This window comes from Struthio camelus, chromosome 1, assembly GCF_040807025.1.
Source record: "Struthio camelus isolate bStrCam1 chromosome 1, bStrCam1.hap1, whole genome shotgun sequence".
NCBI lineage: Eukaryota > Metazoa > Chordata > Aves > Struthioniformes > Struthionidae > Struthio > Struthio camelus.
In genome coordinates this window covers 126745687-126765537 of record NC_090942.1, presented here as the reverse complement: position 1 = coordinate 126765537, position 19851 = coordinate 126745687, and the positions used below count along the sequence as shown (strand labels likewise).

At 39.3% G+C, this 19851-nt stretch overlaps 1 long non-coding RNA gene across 1 annotated transcript in view; it reads right to left on the bottom strand.

Annotated features, from left to right (window-relative positions):
• Positions 1–708: 708 nt before the first annotated feature.
• Positions 709–19851, bottom strand: part of LOC138061826 (uncharacterized) — a 36282-nt gene continuing 17139 nt past the window's right edge. Inside the window, exon 2 of the long non-coding RNA XR_011135777.1 lies at positions 709–1933. This is a non-coding gene — a long non-coding RNA (uncharacterized lncRNA). The remainder of the gene's footprint in view (positions 1934–19851) is intronic.

Sequence of the window (19851 nt, the reverse complement as noted above, 5' to 3'; positions counted from 1 at the left end):
TGGGGCACCATCCCAAGAGCGGCATGACCTAGGGAGAATTAAGGCTAAAAGCAAGAGGCCGGCCTCAATAGTTAAATTTGTGTGATGCCGGCCTAGTTAATTAATATCTCGCTTTTTTTGCTTGTATAATGGAAACAAATCAAGACATATTCACCGAGCTGATATGTCTAAGGCTGTAGATAACCAGTCTACATAAAGTCTCAGAACAATTTTTATCATGGATTAGAAATAAAGTAGCAGCAATAGTCATTGCTTTGCAGCTGGCTTTAGAGTTGCGCGCATGACATGGGCTTTGCAAAACGTTTAGAGACAGTGTCGCTGTATTGCCGTTGGTGGTGAGTAGCCCATAAAAAACGATAACCGGAAAAGAAAACAAAATGCAAGTCCTCTGAAAGAACAAAGCTTAAAATAAATGCGAGACGTGAAACCTTTCTTAAAAATGAAGTTCAGTACCACTTGACCTCAGTTTGCTCCACCCTTCAATGCAAAGGTGGAAGCTATTGGTGTTGCTCTTTTGAGCTAAAAGACGCACGATGTTATTTTACTGCTTTCATTTTGTTTTTATTGTATGCAGTTTTGTACAATCTTTATAGTCATAGTGTAGAGGTAGATGACATAGTACCGCTTCAGGAGCCTTGTGACAATATGAACATCAAGAAAGCAAGAGAGTTCAAGTATTACAAATAATAAAAGAAAATTGGAAACTGATTATTTTAAAATGTTTATAGTCTCTCATTTGGACTCTCATGCTGCCAATACACAAGACATTTTTTCCAGAAGGGCAATTACAATGAAAAAAAGCGCACTTTCCTGTGGCACAGAGCTCTTACAGAGTGAGCCATATCTGTCAACATGAGAACAAAGCATTTAAAATTCTAATTAACCCGTTGATTGCACCAGCCTAAACAGACATGCAGCATTCTCTACATGCAGCTACTTCTTAATCAGCCCTGAGACTGAAGTTAGCCCAGGAGATAGTGGCTTACTTATTAACTGATTTTTATTACTGACATTTGACATATTGATAGTCAGGTGATAGCATGCCAGACACAGCTAGATAGTGCAGTTTTCCTTGAATTCATAAGAACCCAGAAACAGAATTAAAAAAAAAAAACCATAGATCCCCTAACTAAAAAACGTTTGACTCGGCTGCTCAGTTCTCAAAACAAAAAGCCACAAAATACCATTTGGTAGAAGATGGAACCATACATTCCAATTAAGATTTTCAATAAATCTCTTTCTGTATGGAACACAAATACCTCTAACAACTTACTCTGACAAAGATCTAAAATCTTTGGAATTTTCATTTTTAAGCATACAATTTTTTTTTAGCATTCAAATACCCATCAGTCATGAAAAGCTTGTTGACTTTTATTCCTACGTTAATTAAAACCCTTTTTTCTAACATCAGCAAGTTGTTGAAAGAAAAGAGATTGGAGTATGTTATGTGGCCCTTCAAATTAGCAACAGAAGGAGGCGTGCCAACATCTGACAAAGCTGCCTTCCTGTATCTTATCAAGAAGCCAAGACTAGACACAAGACAACCCAGCTACCTCTTCCACAATAGCTCTAGAAAATGTTTGTGTTGTCTAAATATTTCAGATCTTCCTGATTCTTGTCAGTCTGGGATTATACCTAAACGTATGCATGCAAGATGTGGTTCCTCTGGTAGACGATCTTGTGGTAACACAAGCAGAGAAGGTGCTTAGACTAATGCGCTTAGATCTGTTGACTAGCCATTTTCCGTTTCATGACTGTTGATGCAGTTGCTAACCCAACAGCAGTTCATATGGCCAGCTTTCAGGGGCTCCATTTCTGTCTCTCAGAGAGATCCCAGAGGATAATTTTTTGCTAGCATTTGCTCTTCTGCCTGAGTACATCCCTGTGGAGTTCCAGCAGCCTTTTGCTTCTCTTGCTCAGTGTGTAGATGAGCCTGTTACAAGAGATAACAGAGAGAAAGGATTTTCGGTATGGTCATTATAGCCAGCTTTAAACCTTAGTTTATATCTCAGTCAGTGCTTTGAAATTTCTTATCCAATGCTTGACAGAGACGATCTTAAGCCTGTGCCAAAATTCCAAATCTGATGTCAGTAAGGTACAGGAGGAAACTAGAAGATTGTACTTGGATCAGATTTGCCTGCTAATTGAGATGCTTTTCTACTCTGTGTTGCTCAAATTCTTAGCATGAGGTTTTGCTGTTTTTAAATGATCTATAGTAGCAATTCTCAGATGGCTTTCCTCGTGTCTGTACCATTACATTCATTTCCCTTCAGAACGGAGAGATATCTATGATCAATACTTTTTTAAGATTACTATTAGAAATGGCATTATGTTCTACACGCACCTTCTGTTTGTTTCCACTTGGAGACTGAAACTAGTCTAGAAGGCAGTGGCTTGTTTGGTCAGTGGAATTTGCCCTAAATACTGACATAACTTCTGAGATGTGCACTGACAAACTGCTGCATACTGAATTTGGTCTGAAGAATAGCTATTGTGTTGTTGGACTGATTCTCTCTGCATCTCATACACAATTAGCTCATACTACTACTCTAAACCTAATGCCACTGTCACGATGTTCGTCTGGTTTTGGGGCTCAGTCATAGTTGTAAATGAAAAACTCACTCTCAGTAGATGTAACGTAGTAAATACAGTTTGAATAACCTGACAGCAAACACTGGAAGGAGTGAATTGTTCCTTTTCCAAAACCTGACTGGATTTGCTGCTATTCAACACTCAGTACACCAGCAAATGGCAGATAAATGTCTTCTCAGATATGGGAATGAATTCAAGTCCTAAGTTCTGTGAGTTCCTAGCCGAGAGCTGTTGGGAGGATGGCAGCAGACTTTGACTCATTGAGCTTGTCACTCTTCTGCAACATCCTCCAAATTATTTTTGGAGCAGGAGTGAAAGCTCCCATCAGGAGTTACAGCAGCTCCTTCTTGCTTGGAAGAAAGGTACTATAATCCAACCTGTGATACACTAGGAAGATGTTAAATGGAAGATATGCCTCCTTGTACATACTATGCTAAGAAACACATATCCTTCTCTCGTGTGCCATCTCCATAGCAACTTTTCATGGCTGATTTCTAATGATAGTCTTCAGCCCTCCTTTGTCACTTTTCTTAACTTTGTACAATATTACTTAACGATGAGGAATTTTTTCTGTTTTGTGACCATCATATAAATTCTGCTGTTCCATTTTGTAGTCTCCTGATTATGTAAGTGTTTTTCATTTTAATTTAAATATGTTTATTCAAGTGAAGTTTCCATGAGATTCTACAATCTAGATTCTGCAATCCATGGAGAAGTAGAGGAGGAAAGGGAGGAGAAAGAGAGGTCTATTGTCTAGATTAACCAGCAGTGGTTTAAATGCTGTCCTGCTGAAGGATGACGCTGATAGGTACAAAAAGTGAAACCTTAATTTAGTGTGCTGTGAGAGGTTTTTAAACTGACAAGAACCAAATGCACCTCCAAAGCAACATGCGCAAAATCCACAGCTCCTGCCTTTTAATTATTAAACAAAAGCAATGATTAGTGGCAGGTAAGGCTGTGGCAGGGTACATTCCCATGACCCTAGCCCTGAAAAATAAGGAAATAATAATTAAAAAAAAAAGTTAAGGGGGAAGATTGATCTTTCTACTTTCGCGTTACTTACAGCATTATTAATAAAGCAAGCTGATTACCCTTTAAGCTTTTGATCTCATCTCTGATCTGTCATTAGATTTGTACTCTAACACAAAGCCATAACCATGACTTCATACTATTGCATAACTTCTGTGAATGCATTTGGATGGTCTGTGTCTCACACATGTGGGAAATGCTGAGATCATGGCTAGAGAGGATCTAGATTTTGCTGTAGAGCATGTCTGGAGAAGCCGAGCTAGTTACTGCTTTAGGATATCTCTGGGAGGTAGCTTAAGTGGTGGGAGGGGACTGTAGAGGTAGATGACTATTGAGACTCGTGAAGGTTAATCTTGCACAATGAAAGTGCTTAATAAAGATTGGAGTGTTGAGCTAAATTTGAGGCTTCTTGGGATTACCTGGGCAACTAAAGGAGCAGGGGGAAACTGAACCATCTCCAGAAAGTCAAAAGGCACAGAAAGGCTGTTGCTAATGTGACCTAGGTCTCAACAAGATGCATTTCTTGTCATATTCTTGTTTAAATATGTTTGCGCTTAAGAAAATATTTTTCTCAAATATATAGATGCAAAGTGTTTTTTTCTTACTATTTTCATAAAGGATTCTGTTAAGCTTGTGCTCTTAATTTGTAGTTTTGAGTAAAATTAAAAGGTTTTTTAACTTTCTGGATGTAAACTTTGGTCTGCTGTTTACTGATAGTATGAAATTTAAGAAAAGGGCACTGACTGTAGTATTATATTATTTCAGAGAAATTATTCAAGCAGTTCATAGCTCTGGTCATGGTATATAGTGATTTATTTTATTTTTATTTTGTCCTTCAAAGACAAATATCTGATTCCCTCATTATTTCCCTCTTGTAAATATTCAGTAGCTACCTACCATTGTCACTTGAGTACTCAGATAAGCTCAGTGAGGAGTGTAGGAATATGGATTAACAGAGGACCTTTCTGGCAATCTGTCTTGCAAAGACTTTTTAAAGGGTTACATTTTTAGAGAAGCTATGATGATAAATCAAATCACACATGCCACTTACATATTTAACAGATGTTCCTATTAAGTTTCTGTAGCGTAAGCACACATAAACAATTCAGAGAAAAATAAAACTGTCTTGAATAGCTTTTTAAACAGCTAACAGTAGTAGCATAATAACTGGGCAGGGCAGATATAGAAACAATACACAATGGATAAGTTGAAGACCCACCAAAATGCCATCTGAGAGGCAAAGAACCCAAAGAATTTCAGAATTTTCTGTTCTTGAAATGCGGGACCAGAAGAAGGTTAAAAATTCCAGACTGAAGGGAAATATGGTAATAATATTTTTTAAATGAAAAACAATACACAACTCTAATGAGCAAACACTAGACAATATACACAAAGAAAAGATAATTCATGTGAGTCACTGCTGGCAAGGAAAACCTTTGATCAGATACAACTTTGCTAGTCACAGTGAATATTCACTGAAACACTTGGCTGCTTTCACCTCACCTCAAGCTTATGCAGACTTTTTCTAACGCTTCTTATGTGGCTCCTATTTTTGGCTGAAAGAAAACTAAATAAACTTCCTCCAGATAACAGAAAACATGTACATGGCCAACACAGTCAAACTTGAGAGTCCCAGAGTACAGGACTGCTGCCAATTGCCCCATTCCCTGTAGCAGCATCTCCATCCTGTATGCAGATTTCAAAATAACATTTTTCAGGCCAAAAGACTAGTGCACTTTTACAGTCCTGAGATTAGGAGAACGGGCTTTGCTTTTTAAGGCGAATTTTCTTGCAGCGATTGAGGCCTCTGGCAACTGGGGAGACAGAGTGACAAATCAAAGATGCGTTCCCTATTACACTCATATACAGTAATGATCCTTAAACAACGAGATTTTTCTTAACATCATAAAAGTAATGTCAAATACATAAAATTAAAATATTTGCTTTATAACACATTACTTCTTGAGAAATTCCCCAAAGGATCAGACTGTCACTTAGTTACCTTTCAAAGCTCAATAATAATTAAGTATACTATATCACAGTATTGTTTCCAGTAGCACTGTTAATTTTTCCAGTTTTTAGATACTAAGATCTTGATTTCTCATATAAAAAGTAACACATTCTGACCAAAAAAACAGCTCTTGCTTCTGATAAAACTGTTCAAAGCCGGACACTGTTTATCTTTTTCCCTTGCTTTTTGTTAATGTTTGTTTCAGTGGAAATATTCCACCCACCTTGACTCATCAGCACCGATCATCTTTGGCACTTTTGGTCCCTTCAAGGACTCAACATGGAATTTTGCAAACTGAGAGTTGCGCCCCTGTAAATGAGACTAAACACTATTCCTCTGCACTTCCGGTAAATGGCAGGACACAGGTGGTATCTATCGCCTGCTGAAGCTACGTGGGATGTACCTGGGAGTTAAACTTCAGTAGCAACAGCAATGTTGAGTTTGATTAAACCTGCAAAAGGCATGGCTGGCAACTAGGGAAGGGAACCTACTTTCTTCTCTTCCTGTCATTAACTCATTGCATGACAACAAGCAAAACACTCAGGCTTTATCTACACAGGTTTTTTGGCCATACATTTCCCAGCACTTCTGCCATTTGTCCAGTCCTACAGGTTACAGCAGTGGTGAGAACATTACTGTAGCAAGAGCTCCAGGTAAACCATCAGTGTTTTGATGACAGTTTCAATCAGTCTTGTCTGGAGTTAACTAGAGGAGGAAGACAGGCTTGGGAGGTTTGCTTGGTCCATTTTCCAACTGGAACCAAAATTACTATATAGAGTTTTCTAGTCTATTCTTCTATTCACAAAACATGTATGTACTTGGAAGAGAGCAAACAAAAACAGTAGATCTACTCACAGGCAGAAACTTTCTTTGGTAGAAACTGCATACGTTTATTTTTTGAACTCTGATACTGAGGAGCTTGTTTGCTCTCTCTTTTTCTCAAACACCCCAGGTTTGGCTGAAGTTTTTATGGGGAGCTGTGTGGAAGCTATGCAGGCTACTGCTGGCAGCCAAACAGTTTATTAGTGCTTAGCCCCAGGGAGAGGTACCTATGCTGTGAGGACATACATCATGCAGTAGGACAGATCTGTATGTCATCTGACAGAGGAAATGGTTTTGCACAAACAGCTGTTGGCCAGGGTAAGCAGAGACAGACTTTGCCATCCAAAGGAGAAGGGGAGTCATTCCAGGCTCTGTAAACACCTGACCCATGCCTAACAGATGCTCAGAATGGTGAGAATATTTAAGCTATGAACATGTATAGGCATTTTGCACATATGTGTGTGTGTGCGCACGTGTGTGTGTGTGTGTTCGTCTATATTACCTGTGTGAGGTAATATCAAGAGTGACTTATGGTTGGAAACCTTCCTGTGTCCATTTACCTCAACTGCCATATCCCTAAAGAAGTGGTTGGTCATTTTTAGGACTGCCTCCAATATGGGGCTTCCGGTCAGCGTGGGTGCTTATGTTGCCAGGGTATTTTCGGTGTCAGTGGTAAGCTCCAGAGGCCTAGATAGGTGTGCTTTGGGGCTCCACTTTTTGGAAAATGATACTAGCTATGTGCGCTGCAGAGCTGTGCCAAGCTGGCTAGAGCCAGAGAAAAGTGACAGGGGCCTGCGAATCTCAAAATAGTTAAAACCCATGTGCACCGGTGCCTAGCAGAGGGAACTACACTAGGGATGCACATCACCCACTTATAACATTATCGCGGTGAGCCCTGCTGTCGGAATACATTTTTTTAAACCTTTGTCTCCTATTTGCAGCACACAGTCACCTTGGCTACGTTGGGGGGCCATGTTGGGGCTCCTGCTGCAGCTGTCAGGGATGGGGCTGAGCAGAGCAGTACAAATAATGGAAGCTCTTGTTCAGCTGGGATCTTGCCCTGGAGTTACCTCCAAGGAAGCAAAACCAGGAAGGATGTTCTCATAGTGATCACTAGTGTATACATGCTTTATCTCTGTCTTGCTTACTCCTGATGTATCACTAAAGTTAAGGAGTAAACTAGTGAGAATCCAACAGTGGATCAATAAGTTGGGCATCTGTAGCCCAATATGTATTTCAATATTATTGAAATACAGCTTTGCAGCATAATAGCTATAAAATTTGCTCTACAATGTTCAGTGCTATTCATGTTTCTTGCTACAAACCAATTATTTGTATTTTGCATATTTTATGTGTATTCTATATCCCATAGGCAGTTTCTGAATTCAATTTAGGATTTTTTTTTTTTGATTGATCAGGACCAGTAAGTAATCTTTAGAAAATCTGTTTGTTCTGTTTGTTCCTGTCTTCCTCCTAAATATGTTTGATGAGTGGGTGATTTGTTTGTGCTGTCATTACGAAAACCATATGTTAATGTGGTCTTATGGAGGAGTGTTTTTATTATTGTAAGAGTTCAAGTAAGGATGTTTCCAAAGGAGTCTTAATTGCTCTTCTAAGTACAAAGGCTGAACAATGACTGGGCTACAAATAATGCCAAAAATCTGTTCAGTTCAGTCTAATTATTTCAAAGACTAAAATCTGTTTTTCAAAAATGTCTTCTTTCCACAGTTTGAATTTCTTAACACACTAAGAAAATTATGTTTACTTTAGTTCTCTCTGGAGTTGTATTTCAAGTGCCTAGAATCAGGGAAAGTCTCCACATTTTCATGTAAATGTCAATGTATCCCAAAATCTTAAGGCTGCTTCTCTATTCGTGTCGAATGCATTGCACCACAGCATAATGTATCAGTTAGAAGTGATCCTGTATGCACTTTTGAAGATGAATAATTTACCTAGGCAAAAAGCCTTTCTGAGAAAAGTGTCTCTGGTCACATTTCTGCTGTCACCTAGGTGCATTTATATTAATCCAGCGCTATGTTTTGTGTTAGATATTTGTGATGTCCACGAATAATGGAGCCAGCAAAGTTTGAAGTGGACGAAGATTTTTCACTTATGCTCCATTTGCTCCTATCCATTAAGGGCCTAGGACCAGTCTCTTAGCTGCCAATGCAGCAAAACATATACTTTACAGCATTTGGCTTAAAGGGTTGGTTTTAAGTCAAATTCCAGTGCTTTTTCTCTACTGCAGTGAGCTCAGTGAAAGACCCCACGCAGAATAACTATGGAGGTTAATAAACTGGGGGTTTGGGTGATCTTTTCCATGGCAGTGGTCAGAACTGGAGGGGATTTTCTGCCCGGGGATGAGCAGCTGCACGGATGCCAGCTGGGGAATGTTCGTGGTTTGGCATAGGTCTGGCATTGTGGGTGTGCGCAGGACACAACTGCTTAAGGCTAGGTTTTGGCATAGATGGCATCAATGTACTCCAGAAATATGAGAGACCCACTGACATCTGTGGGACTACATGCAACGTAAGGAATGCCCAATGGGCGCAATGGTGGCAGAACTGGTCCCTAAACAGGCTGGTCTCTAAAGGACTGAATATTATGCTGGCAGGAGAATCACTGAAAGTGCTTCAGTGCTCAATAAACCTGCTAAAGAGGGAGTATGTGGTAGAGATTCAGCAATATATTTGATATATAAAATTTTAGATAGGGACTATTATTCTGTGCTGCAGAGGTAAAGAAAATGAAAACGAAAAGAGAATAATAGCTGTGCACCTGGCCAGTGCCTTGAAAAGGACAGACTTTTCAGAATAATTTTCAGAAAAAAAGAATTTCAAACATCCCTGTTGCAAAGCCTCCTACAGAGGCTTTGCAAAGAACCTTGTAGAGGAGAACTTTAAACAAAGCAATGCAATAGCGTGGCAACATTTTGTGAACAGCAATATTGCAAATAAATGCTACGCATTTATATCTGCATGTTAGCCAAAATAAGGTACTAATGAAGCTGCTTTCATGTTGCTTACAATTAGAAATGGACAGGGTGAAAAATAAAGTAGAAAATAATAATTCTGCAGTGAGAGACAACATATAGTGTCACACTAATGCACTTTGAAAGCAGTTATATATAAAATAATTTGTTTTTATTTTAAATAAAACATTTTATATACAATGTCATGTTATAAATATTATATAAAATAAACGTATGTTTATTTATATATGTGTGTGTGCATATATATAAGATCTCTCTATATGTAAAACCTATATAATTAGATTATAGGTGAAATGAACAATTCCTTTTTTTTCCATAATCTAGCAAGATTCTAGCAAGAGTATAGAGGAAGTTGGTCTAGCGGTCAAAGCCTCAGCCTGGGATTGGGGTTCAGGTCCTGTTCTGTCTCAGACCTCCTACATGATGTTAGGTGAGAGTATCTGTGCCCTATCTGCAATATATCTCACAAAGAAGTTAAGAGGATAAATAATTTAAAGAATGAAAAACTCAGGTCCATAGTGATCAGGACTAGCTAGATATATTAGATGGGCCAAATAATCCTAATGTGCAATTTTTTCCTGAAAGACTCTTATAAAAGGTGATTTCACGCTCCCTGTTTCCTGGCCTTCACAAATATCTATTGCTGATTTTTGACCTTTAGAATATCATACAGTCTTAGAACTGGCTTTTAAAAGTGATGCGAGTCAATAATCCATTGATGTTGACTGAGGAAATGGGTAGTCACAGAATCACAGAATGCTTGAGGTTGGAAGGGACCTCTGGAGATCATCTAGTCCAACCCCCCTGCTCAAGCAGGGTCACCTAGAGCATATTGCCCAGGATCACATCCAGACGGGTTTTGAGTATCTCCAGCGAAGGAGACTCCACCACCTCTCCGGGCAACCTGTTCCAATGCTCTGTCACCCTCACAGTGAAGAAGTTTTTTCTCAGGTTTAGGTGGAACTTCCTGTGGTTCAGTTTCTGCCCGTTGCCTCTTGTCCTGTCGCTGGGCACCACGGAGAAGAGGCTGGCCTCATCCTCTTGACACTCCCCCTTCAGATACTTGTACACGTTGATGAGATCCCCTCTCAATCTTCTCTTCTCCAGGCTGAACAGGCCCAGCTCTTGCAGTCTTTCTTCCTAGGAGAGGTGCTCCAGCCCTCTAATCATCTTGATAGCCCTCCGCTGGACTCTCTCCAGGAGTGCCATGTCTCTCTTGTCCTGGGGAGCCCAGAAGTGGACACAGTACTCCAGGTGAGGCCTCACCAGGGCTGAGTAGAGGGGCAGGACTTAAACATGACTTAGTCAGACTTAAACATGAGCCGGGCCATGTTAGGATACCCTCACACCATCACTACAGGGCACTGTGGACATCTAACTAGAAACATGTCTTCAGAGGACCAAAGTCCAATGTCTAAATTCTCTGGATCATCACTGAAGATAAGCAGGTGCTCCCAGGGAGATGAGTCAGGGTACCCAGGATGTAGCTTCACAAGACTGTGCTCTCAGCAGGGAAGCCAGCCTACATGGTCTCTTGCCCCTCTGAAGCAACAGCTTGCTCCTAACACTTCACTGGCGTTTTCTGTCCCCTCTCTCATGCCAGCACTGCAGTTGGCATTGCCGTGCGGTCAGCAGGTCACCAAAATGATCAGAGTTCAAAACTATCCTGCCGCAAAAGGGGTGTAATGCAGGAAGAAGCCTCAAGCAAAAGACAGAGACCCATTCCCATGTATTAGGCTTGCAGCCAACAGGAAGTGGTGTTTTATCAGGCCCTTTAGACTGTGGTGCGAGCAAGCTGCAAGTGGGTCCAGAACAGCAGTGCCTCCATTCTCAAGTTACAGCAAACCAATACTTTCACAGCCTGGACTATTCCAGTGCACTTTCCCTGGTTTGCAAGTCAAAACCAACCCAAATTACTGTTCCGCTTCATACATTATTCTGAAAACTATTCCTTTTTTTTTTTTTAAGAGTGCAGTGAATAAGAGGCCCTTAAGCTTATCCTGAATGTAAGGGAAAAAATAAATGTCCTATGGAGACTGTAGTCACAAACACAGGGACAGGCAGAGATGGGGTTTGAAGGGGGGTTGAGAAGGTATGACGAGTTCAGAGGACAAAGGAGAACATTTGTGATACTCTGCGGTGCTAATAAGGGGCAACAGCCCCCTCACCTTCTTCACCGAACCTGCACCTGGAGTGAATCAAGAGTCCTGGCTTTGGTTAGCTCCATGTATTCAAATAAAGTGACATTTTCCTGGAAGCTACCGATATGTGATTCTGGCGATTCTAGACCTACTGAAATCAAGGGGAATTCTGCTATGAACCAAAAAGAGACCGGGCTTTTAATTCTTACCACTTTCTATGCAAGCTCCCTAACACTACTCAGGTAGAGAGCTCTTCCTGCAAGTAAGGGGCAAGTTCTCTCTTTTTTTTCACCAGGCCAATTTTATATCTCTTCCTTATTTGCCTTGGTATGGTATACTTTCAGTGCCAACTCCAGATGACGAAAATATTGAAGTGACTACAATCGTTGTTCGTATTTGTTAATCAAATCAAATCACAGAAAAATCTCCCTTAGTTGGTGGTGTCATAGCGAAAAGATAAGCAACCAAAAAACCCCCCAAACGGTAAAGTTCGTTGCAGGATGTTTTCCTGTTGATCATTCTCAATGTTTTTCTTTCTGTGTTGTACTAGCACGCACAGTCAATTGGAGACATTGCTGAGCATTGTTAGTCTAAAGCACTGCTGGATCACTCCCTTGTCAAAACTAAGTTGCAGTTCCTGTAGATCATGCTTCCAGCCTGAAAAGTGGGGATTGTAACAATTTCTTATAGAGCTATCCCTAAGTCTGCTGCATGACACTGTGTGTCCATTACTGATGGAAGGCAGGATGCTGGACAGGATGGTGGCTTCTTCAAAGCTCAATTGCAGCTAAATTCTAGGGCAAACCTTTGTTTAAGCTTGTGTATGGAAATTCACCCACTAGTCTTCTTTAGGAAAAAAAAAAAATCAATTATTGGTCTGGCCTGAAAATTGCTGTACCTACTCTAAAAGCAAAGGGAAAGTAATTCTGCAAAGCTACAGGAAAAAAGTATTTTAATTCACAAATCATTTTCCTGATTTAAATTGTTAATTTTTATCTAACATTTTCCTTACTCCAAAATCACACTGGATTACAGTTACATTTCCTTCAAAAATCATAAAGTAACCATACTGAAAGGAAATAAAAAGACCTAAATACATATATATATGTATTTTCCCTCTTTGTGCCTGTCCATGCCTCCCCAGATGTCAAAGGAGCACGACTGGTTGCTACTGTTGCAAGAATTTGGGGACAGGAGCAAATGGCGCAAGACTCCATCAGGCAGCCTATTTAGGCATAGAAAGGATATTTCAGAAGGAAGAACTTCTTAGCTAGGGCTGTATGCAGATGCGTTGTGGCTCTGGTGAAACACTTGGCAGGTGCTTCTGTATTTAACTGAGCTAACTGAACAAGTAGCAGATAAAGCCCTCCAACTGTGCTTGCTCTATGCAATTACATACCTGCGCCAAATTGATTAAAAAGTCCTGAAATGCACAAGATAATCAAGGGAAAAGAAAATACGCGCTTATAGTTAGTCTTACAGAGAAGGCAGCAGTTGCTAAGGCTTCTTTGGGCTAATGCAAGATTGGAACATATCAGGAGACTAAAGAACACAACCTATTTGTCAAGGAGGATAGTTCTAAGATGCATCTGAGATTTTGCCTTCTTGCTACTGGCAAGAAGGTAATATCCATCTGTCCCTAGAGTGACTGCTTTGAAAGAAAGGAGAGAAAAGCAAGCTTCTCCTTAGCTCAGGAACAGAAAAAATGCCATTATAGTCCACAGAGGCACAAGTATACATAAAGCTTATGAAACCTGCTAATATTCTGACACTAAACGGTCTTACAGCTTGCACTGTCACTTATAAATGTGCAAAGCAGATATGCAATGCTACCAAATCATCCTGGTAGCGTTTGCCCATTCTTTGCAAAGTTGCAAAGATTATGCAGGACAGAGGAGACAGGGCCTGCTATTAGCAGGATCCATTCATTGCCCTGTAATGGATTTTTATTAGTTTATAATGAAATGTGAGGAATTAGTCACAGCTCAATTACATTTATAAATGCATTGCTGTACTTTAATGGGTGTGTGTAAGTTTGTCTATTTTTAATTAGCTTGCAAATGCCAAGTTAGGATACTGAGATCAAAGAGTTTAGATTTGTCCATCAGTGAAGCCCTACATCGCTGCCTCACCATACAAAGGCAGGCTGGGAATGAGCATAAAGCAGTGAAGCAGCAAATAGCAGAGTTCCTTAGTTGGCAAGCAGCAAGATTAGCAATTCAAGAGGCCAGAAAATCTGACGACAAACTGAGCCCCGTTCTCCCTCCTTATTTTTCACTCTCATGTCTCTTTTTCTCAACTTGAAATTCACTGTGCTTGTTTCCCGTGATTCCCAACCTTGACCAGTCTGTCAAACTTTTGTGGTAGGATAAGTGAAACTGTGTTTCATCCTTGTCAACCAGAGACTGCTCCTTCGGATTCAGACATCTTTCTTGTCTTCTCAGCTGACTCAGCTTTATTTCAGGGATCTTTCTTTTTTTTTTTTTGTATCTGTAATACAGGACAGCCTAGCTTACTTTTAGCTTTGCCTACTGGGAATGTCAAATGAGGATAAAATTAAACTGTGAGTAGAGGAAAACATAATGTTTCTACAGTGAAATGTGATACATATTAAAATCAACTCATTCATTAGCTCTCACATTGTGAACTTATTAGATGCTCTTAGTTAACATAAATCTTTTAACAGTTCCTAGTTTAATGTTTAGTGCTGCAAATAGCTGTTTTCTGTTTATAAAATAAGTAGCATCTTTCACAGGAAAAAAAAAATGATGTGATTTTTTTTTTTCTTTCCAACCAAGTCCCTAAAAAGTCCTCTGGTCCATTTCACATACAACAGTGACACTTTCTGTTCTGGATGAACTGTGTTCTCTAAAAGGCAGTCTTGTAAAAACACTGTTCTAACATATAGTATCATGCTTTTTTTGCCCCTGTATATTAATTTATGCTGACATGAAAATAATTTCAATAGTATTTTCTAAAATCTCTTCAAATTCTTGTCCTAATTCATACTGAGGTTTCTGTGCAGTGCTGGGGGTCTGTATCTAGCACTAGACTACAACAAGAGTTCCTCAAACAGTAACAATATTGAAATAAGGAATGAAAGCATATCATTGACTCCGGAGAGGAGCAGAGGGTCAGCTTTTCACACACACTATTATGCAGACACAGGTAACACACATGAGCAGTTTCCATTCAGAGGATTGCTCCAAACAGTTAAAAGATTTAATCACAGTTTGAATAGATTGCAGATTGTCTAACATAGTTATGTAAAAAAAGGTCTATCATGCAGAAATTGAAGAGTGTGAACTTTTGCTCTCAGAAGGTACCTCCAGTGGCCTGAGATGGCCCTGCAGTCCTCTGTTCTCTCTTTGGCCATTTCAAATGTACAGAGCGCTTAGAATAAGGCACCCCCAAGCACCCTCGCGCACACACACACACATATTTCTGTGGAGTCTTGTTTAGTCCTTTTCTCAAACACAAGTTATTCTAGCTGCTCAGATCTCTGTCAGTTAGAAGTCCGAAGGCCCTTCCTTTGAGGGGGGGGTTCCCTCTTTCCTGAGTGCAGCAGCCTGGCGCACCTCTTCCCACTTCCATGAGCTGCATTATTCAATCCTCTTCCCCCTTTTTGGTTCCAAATTTGCACAGCCCTCGCCGGGCAGAGGCCTGAACGTGCACCTGCCTGCTGTAAAGGCTCTCTTGTTTGGCCTGTGCTTTTTCTGACCCGCCGCAATTGTTACTCAATAGTCCCTCTGTTCCTATTACTGGTTTTAAATACTGACATAAGCACCAGTAAAGGGAGATTTTAAAAACAAATAGATTGTAATTCACACAAAGTGATCTCTATTCAAGGAAATTTTCCATGAGTCCCCATAGAAGGTCACCTGATTAAGGACTGTACAAGCAGGCATGAGGCTGTGTCACAGCGGCTGCGTGTGAGCACCGCTATGGAGAGCTGGTTGAGAAATAAAGCACAAGACCCTGCAGCCTGCAGCTCCAATGAGGCCAAAAGACCTTCTGGCCAGATTCCAAATTGACATTTAGAGCTACTCAACCATAAAGAGAAGCATGACAATTTCTTTTAAAAAGTAGTGAAATTAAAAACCTAAATTGTTTCTGCTCTTTGAGGGGAAAAATTAAAATAGGCAGCAAAGTACAGTAGGAGAGCAAGAAAGGGAATGTAAGGGGGAACCTGATGTAATCCAGGGAGGCAAGTGCATTCTAAGGCTTCAGCTGGGCACTCAGGAAGGGTGTGTGTTGAAAGGTGACTGGTGCGTTATGCATACGAGCACAAAATAAATCAGAAGAAAGGCAAAAAGCTGTGAACAACTGCACTGAGCTGGAGGAGTTTTGCAGTTTCTTATACACTATTATAAAAGATACATATTTGTTTTTCTAAATACAGAAGAACATACTGTAGAAATCACTACAAAGCACTCTCGATTACACACGTATAAATGAAGGCAAATTATGTTCCACTTTTTATTGGAACTGCCATTTCTTTTATCATACCCTGCACTAATTTTTGTAATGTGTTACACAATACATTACTGTTACATCAAGTCAATAGGACTGTGGAAGTAAAAATGAGGGAAGATCTCATCCATGGTGACAAATCAACTGCTATGAACTATTATTGTGAAATCAGACAAAGTATACCACACATAAAACTGAGGTAGTCTACCTTTCATGATGGCAGGCAAAGAAAATAACTGTAGATAGATCCTATAGAAGGCTAGGGTAGTAATTACAGACCACACTGAAGTTAGGCTGTTTATGACTGAAATACTAAGCATAATTCTACCTGGCTTTAAGCCATGTTTTATAGCAGCTTTTGATAGAACTTGCTATTGTAAAAAAACATTGTGGTTTTTAAGTTATCAAATTTTAAGTAATCATATTTTTTCTATGTTAAAAGCTCTCTCTATTTTTATTTGGAAGAGAAACATTCTTTTCAGCACTGAGCAGCGTATCAGTTTCTACCACAGTGATCCTAGAGTAACCTCTGCACTAATGGGATTTGCGTTAACAACAGGGCGAAAGATTTTTCACTCATAACCTCCTGGCAGACAAACAGATCAACAATATTGGATTATTTGGCTCTACCGTAATTCCTCATGTAAAACAACTACTTCATATTTGATGCAAGAATAAGACGACTAATCTTGACTTTTGTAGAAGGCATCCATTTGCTAAACCCATCTTCCACGTATTGCAAATGAAAATGTCATCTGTAAAGGTCTGTGATTTTTTAGGACATTTCATTACAGTGGTTAGGCACCTCCTGAAGCAACACATTATTGGCTCTTGATTTGGAGGAGTTAACTCAGTGTGCTACTAACTGACATGAAATGGAGGAATTGCAGGGAAAGGAAGGCAGCTTACAACTGGTTTTAGCTTTGGTATGAAAAATGAGCAGAATGAAACTGAGAGAGACATCAGAAGGGAGCTTTTTATAGAAAACACACTACAGAGCCGAAATTCTGTTCCAGCCTCCCTATTCACTCCTAGAATTCTTGTCAGCAGCAACACTAACTGATGTCAAATTTTGTGTGCTTCTTGGTCCCTTCTTGAGGACTGGGTAACCTCAAACTAAGCTACCCACTCCCACACCGTGAAAACGATCTAAAACGTTACTATTGACCCTTGTTGTTTGCTTTCCTTCCACTGAAAGTAAACAAATCCCTCAACACATATGCTTATACAAAAGCATAGGCATATCCCACAGGCCCTGAAGTAATACATAAAATATGAGAGGGACAATGTCTAATTAACAGTGTTACCACTTCTTGCTGTAGGTGAAGGAGCAAGCTTGGCCTCCAGAAAGTTCCTGCCTGCAGCTCTGGATTTCCAGGGATTCAAAATCTTGTAGCCAGTATCTCTGCATGTACAGATTTTATATGGAGCTCAAATAGATGGCAGAACTGAAAATAAGATTTACAGTCTTCATTCTCATGCAACATAGAATTCTTTGGGATTGTCTTGTCAAACTGAAGTGACTGGATTTCAGCGACTATAGGGCTGAGTTCTGGTGTCTCTCGCATGCACGTATAAGCAGTTTCAATTTCCTGGATGCAGTAGAAATTTTAGATGTTAAAGATCTATTATTTATCTTTTTTATTTATTATTATTGATTAGTTTTCCTACTACATCCAACCAATGCAGAATTAATCATTAATTTTTCCATGTCTTTTCTCGTCTAGTTTCAAATGTTTCAACCAATGACTTACACTACCTGATAAATCTTGGTAACTAAGTGGTTCTGAACACTTAACCTGAATTTTTCTATTTTTAAATTTCATCTAATTTTTTCAGTCTTGTTTAACAAGTTGCACTCTAGTCCTCTTCTCGATGTTATAGGGCCTCTTCAGCTTGTATACCTCAGCTGTTTATCAGTTCCGAATACTCAGATCTGTTTCAGAAGAACACAGAAGCATATGGCAAGCTTTAGGAATAGGATAACCAGGGAGGACAATAAACATGGTCCGTATTCCCCTTTTTCATGCCAGTTAAAAGCTCTGAAGCTGTAAACACATAAATTCAAACCTTGGGATCCAAACCTTAGAGAACATACTAACGCCACCAGGACACTGTTAATTAGGATTATCAGTAAGAGTTTCACATGTTTGCATTTTTACATTTTACTGTTTAAATCAGAACTTCTACTCTCCCTGCAAGTTTTCTGCTCTTTTGTAAATCCCCTTAATACTTTTCTGATAGTGAGGTGGAACCTAGATCAAATTTTCAAATATGAACACAAAAGTATTGTGAAAAGAAGGCAATACATACTGCTCTCTTAAGTAGTATCGCTCCTATGCAAAATTTCATCGTGCTTTTGCTGTATATACCTGCCTACTGCTATTGCTAGGCTTTATTCAGCATTTCTGTCTTTTAAGTTTGTCTCTCCCCTGAAACAGCTGTGTTCTTGGTCATATTACCTTAGCAGCGCTTGCTTGCACTTGGCCAAGAGAACTGTTGTTTGTAATTCACAGTCCTACGTTTGTAAGCTCAGATGCAGATTTTGCGTTATTACATTCCTCTTTGGTGTTTGTATGTTGGTATTCATTCTAAGTAAGAATAATCAGCTTCCTTCCTTGTAAATGGTTCAGTAAGATACCAAATAAGGCAGAACTGTGCTCCACGTCCCCCAGCGGTCCTTCCAACCTAAGACATTTCTCATTATCTTTTCTTTAGAGCAGTGTCTGCATTCCAGTTAATCTTAACGTAATCAATATAAAACTGAATAACACTGTGTCAAATGTCCCACTGAGGTCCCAGTTATATTTTATCTGCCATGTTTGTTTCTTTGACAATCTTGTGGTTCCCTATTCAGAAGTCATGTAACTGGCGAGGTCTACTGAGAGTTTTTCAATGTATTTTTTATTCTTTTGAAATAATTACAAAACTAGCTATGCCAAAGATAGATAACTGGGAATACAAAACTGTATGCAAAACTATTTATCAATTAAAGAAATGAGCCATGAAAATTCCACAGAAAGACACCATGGAGATAGTCAGATTAAAAAAAAGGAACAAACAAACATTTCAACTACAAAATGATCTTTGAGAGAAACATAGTCTGGGATTCCTGGCATCTACTGTAAAGAGAAAACACCAAAGAGACTATTAATACAAAAGGAAGAAAACAACAGAAAAGTTATCAGAATTCTTGAAATAAAAAAGTTTCAGGAACGTCAGAATCTGGAGTCTGGCCTTCACCCTACTATGTCTGTTTTTTATCACTTAGTTGAGATAACAGAAGGGACTTACTCTATTTTAATTAAATAGGATATGTGCAGTTGGAACCATTATCAGTTTATGCTTGGCTGAAAGTAACAGAGATTTTGAAACCTAAGAAAGCAAATTAAGGAGATAAAGTTCAGATGTCTGCATGACTGTTGTGCGTTATCATTGGAATATCTGGGGAGAAAAACAAGCTTTTTTGTCCCTAGTCACTACACGAGGAAGCTACTTACCTTTTGCAAAGTTCATTAATTGTTTTTCCTTATTTGGTTTTCTTGATTTCAGAAAAATGTGCATAGCACAAAAAATTAAAAAAGCACATAAACAGAAATGTGAAACTATCTGTTCTACCAGATGTTGTAGCAAAAGAACAAGAAATAATTTTAAAGAAGATACTATAAATTTTTAATATATTAGCAGGCCTGACAACAAATAAAAATTGGATAAAACATTACAAGAATCTACATCATTGACTAAATAATAATAAAAAAATGCTTGTGGATTTTAAATTATTTTCATCTATT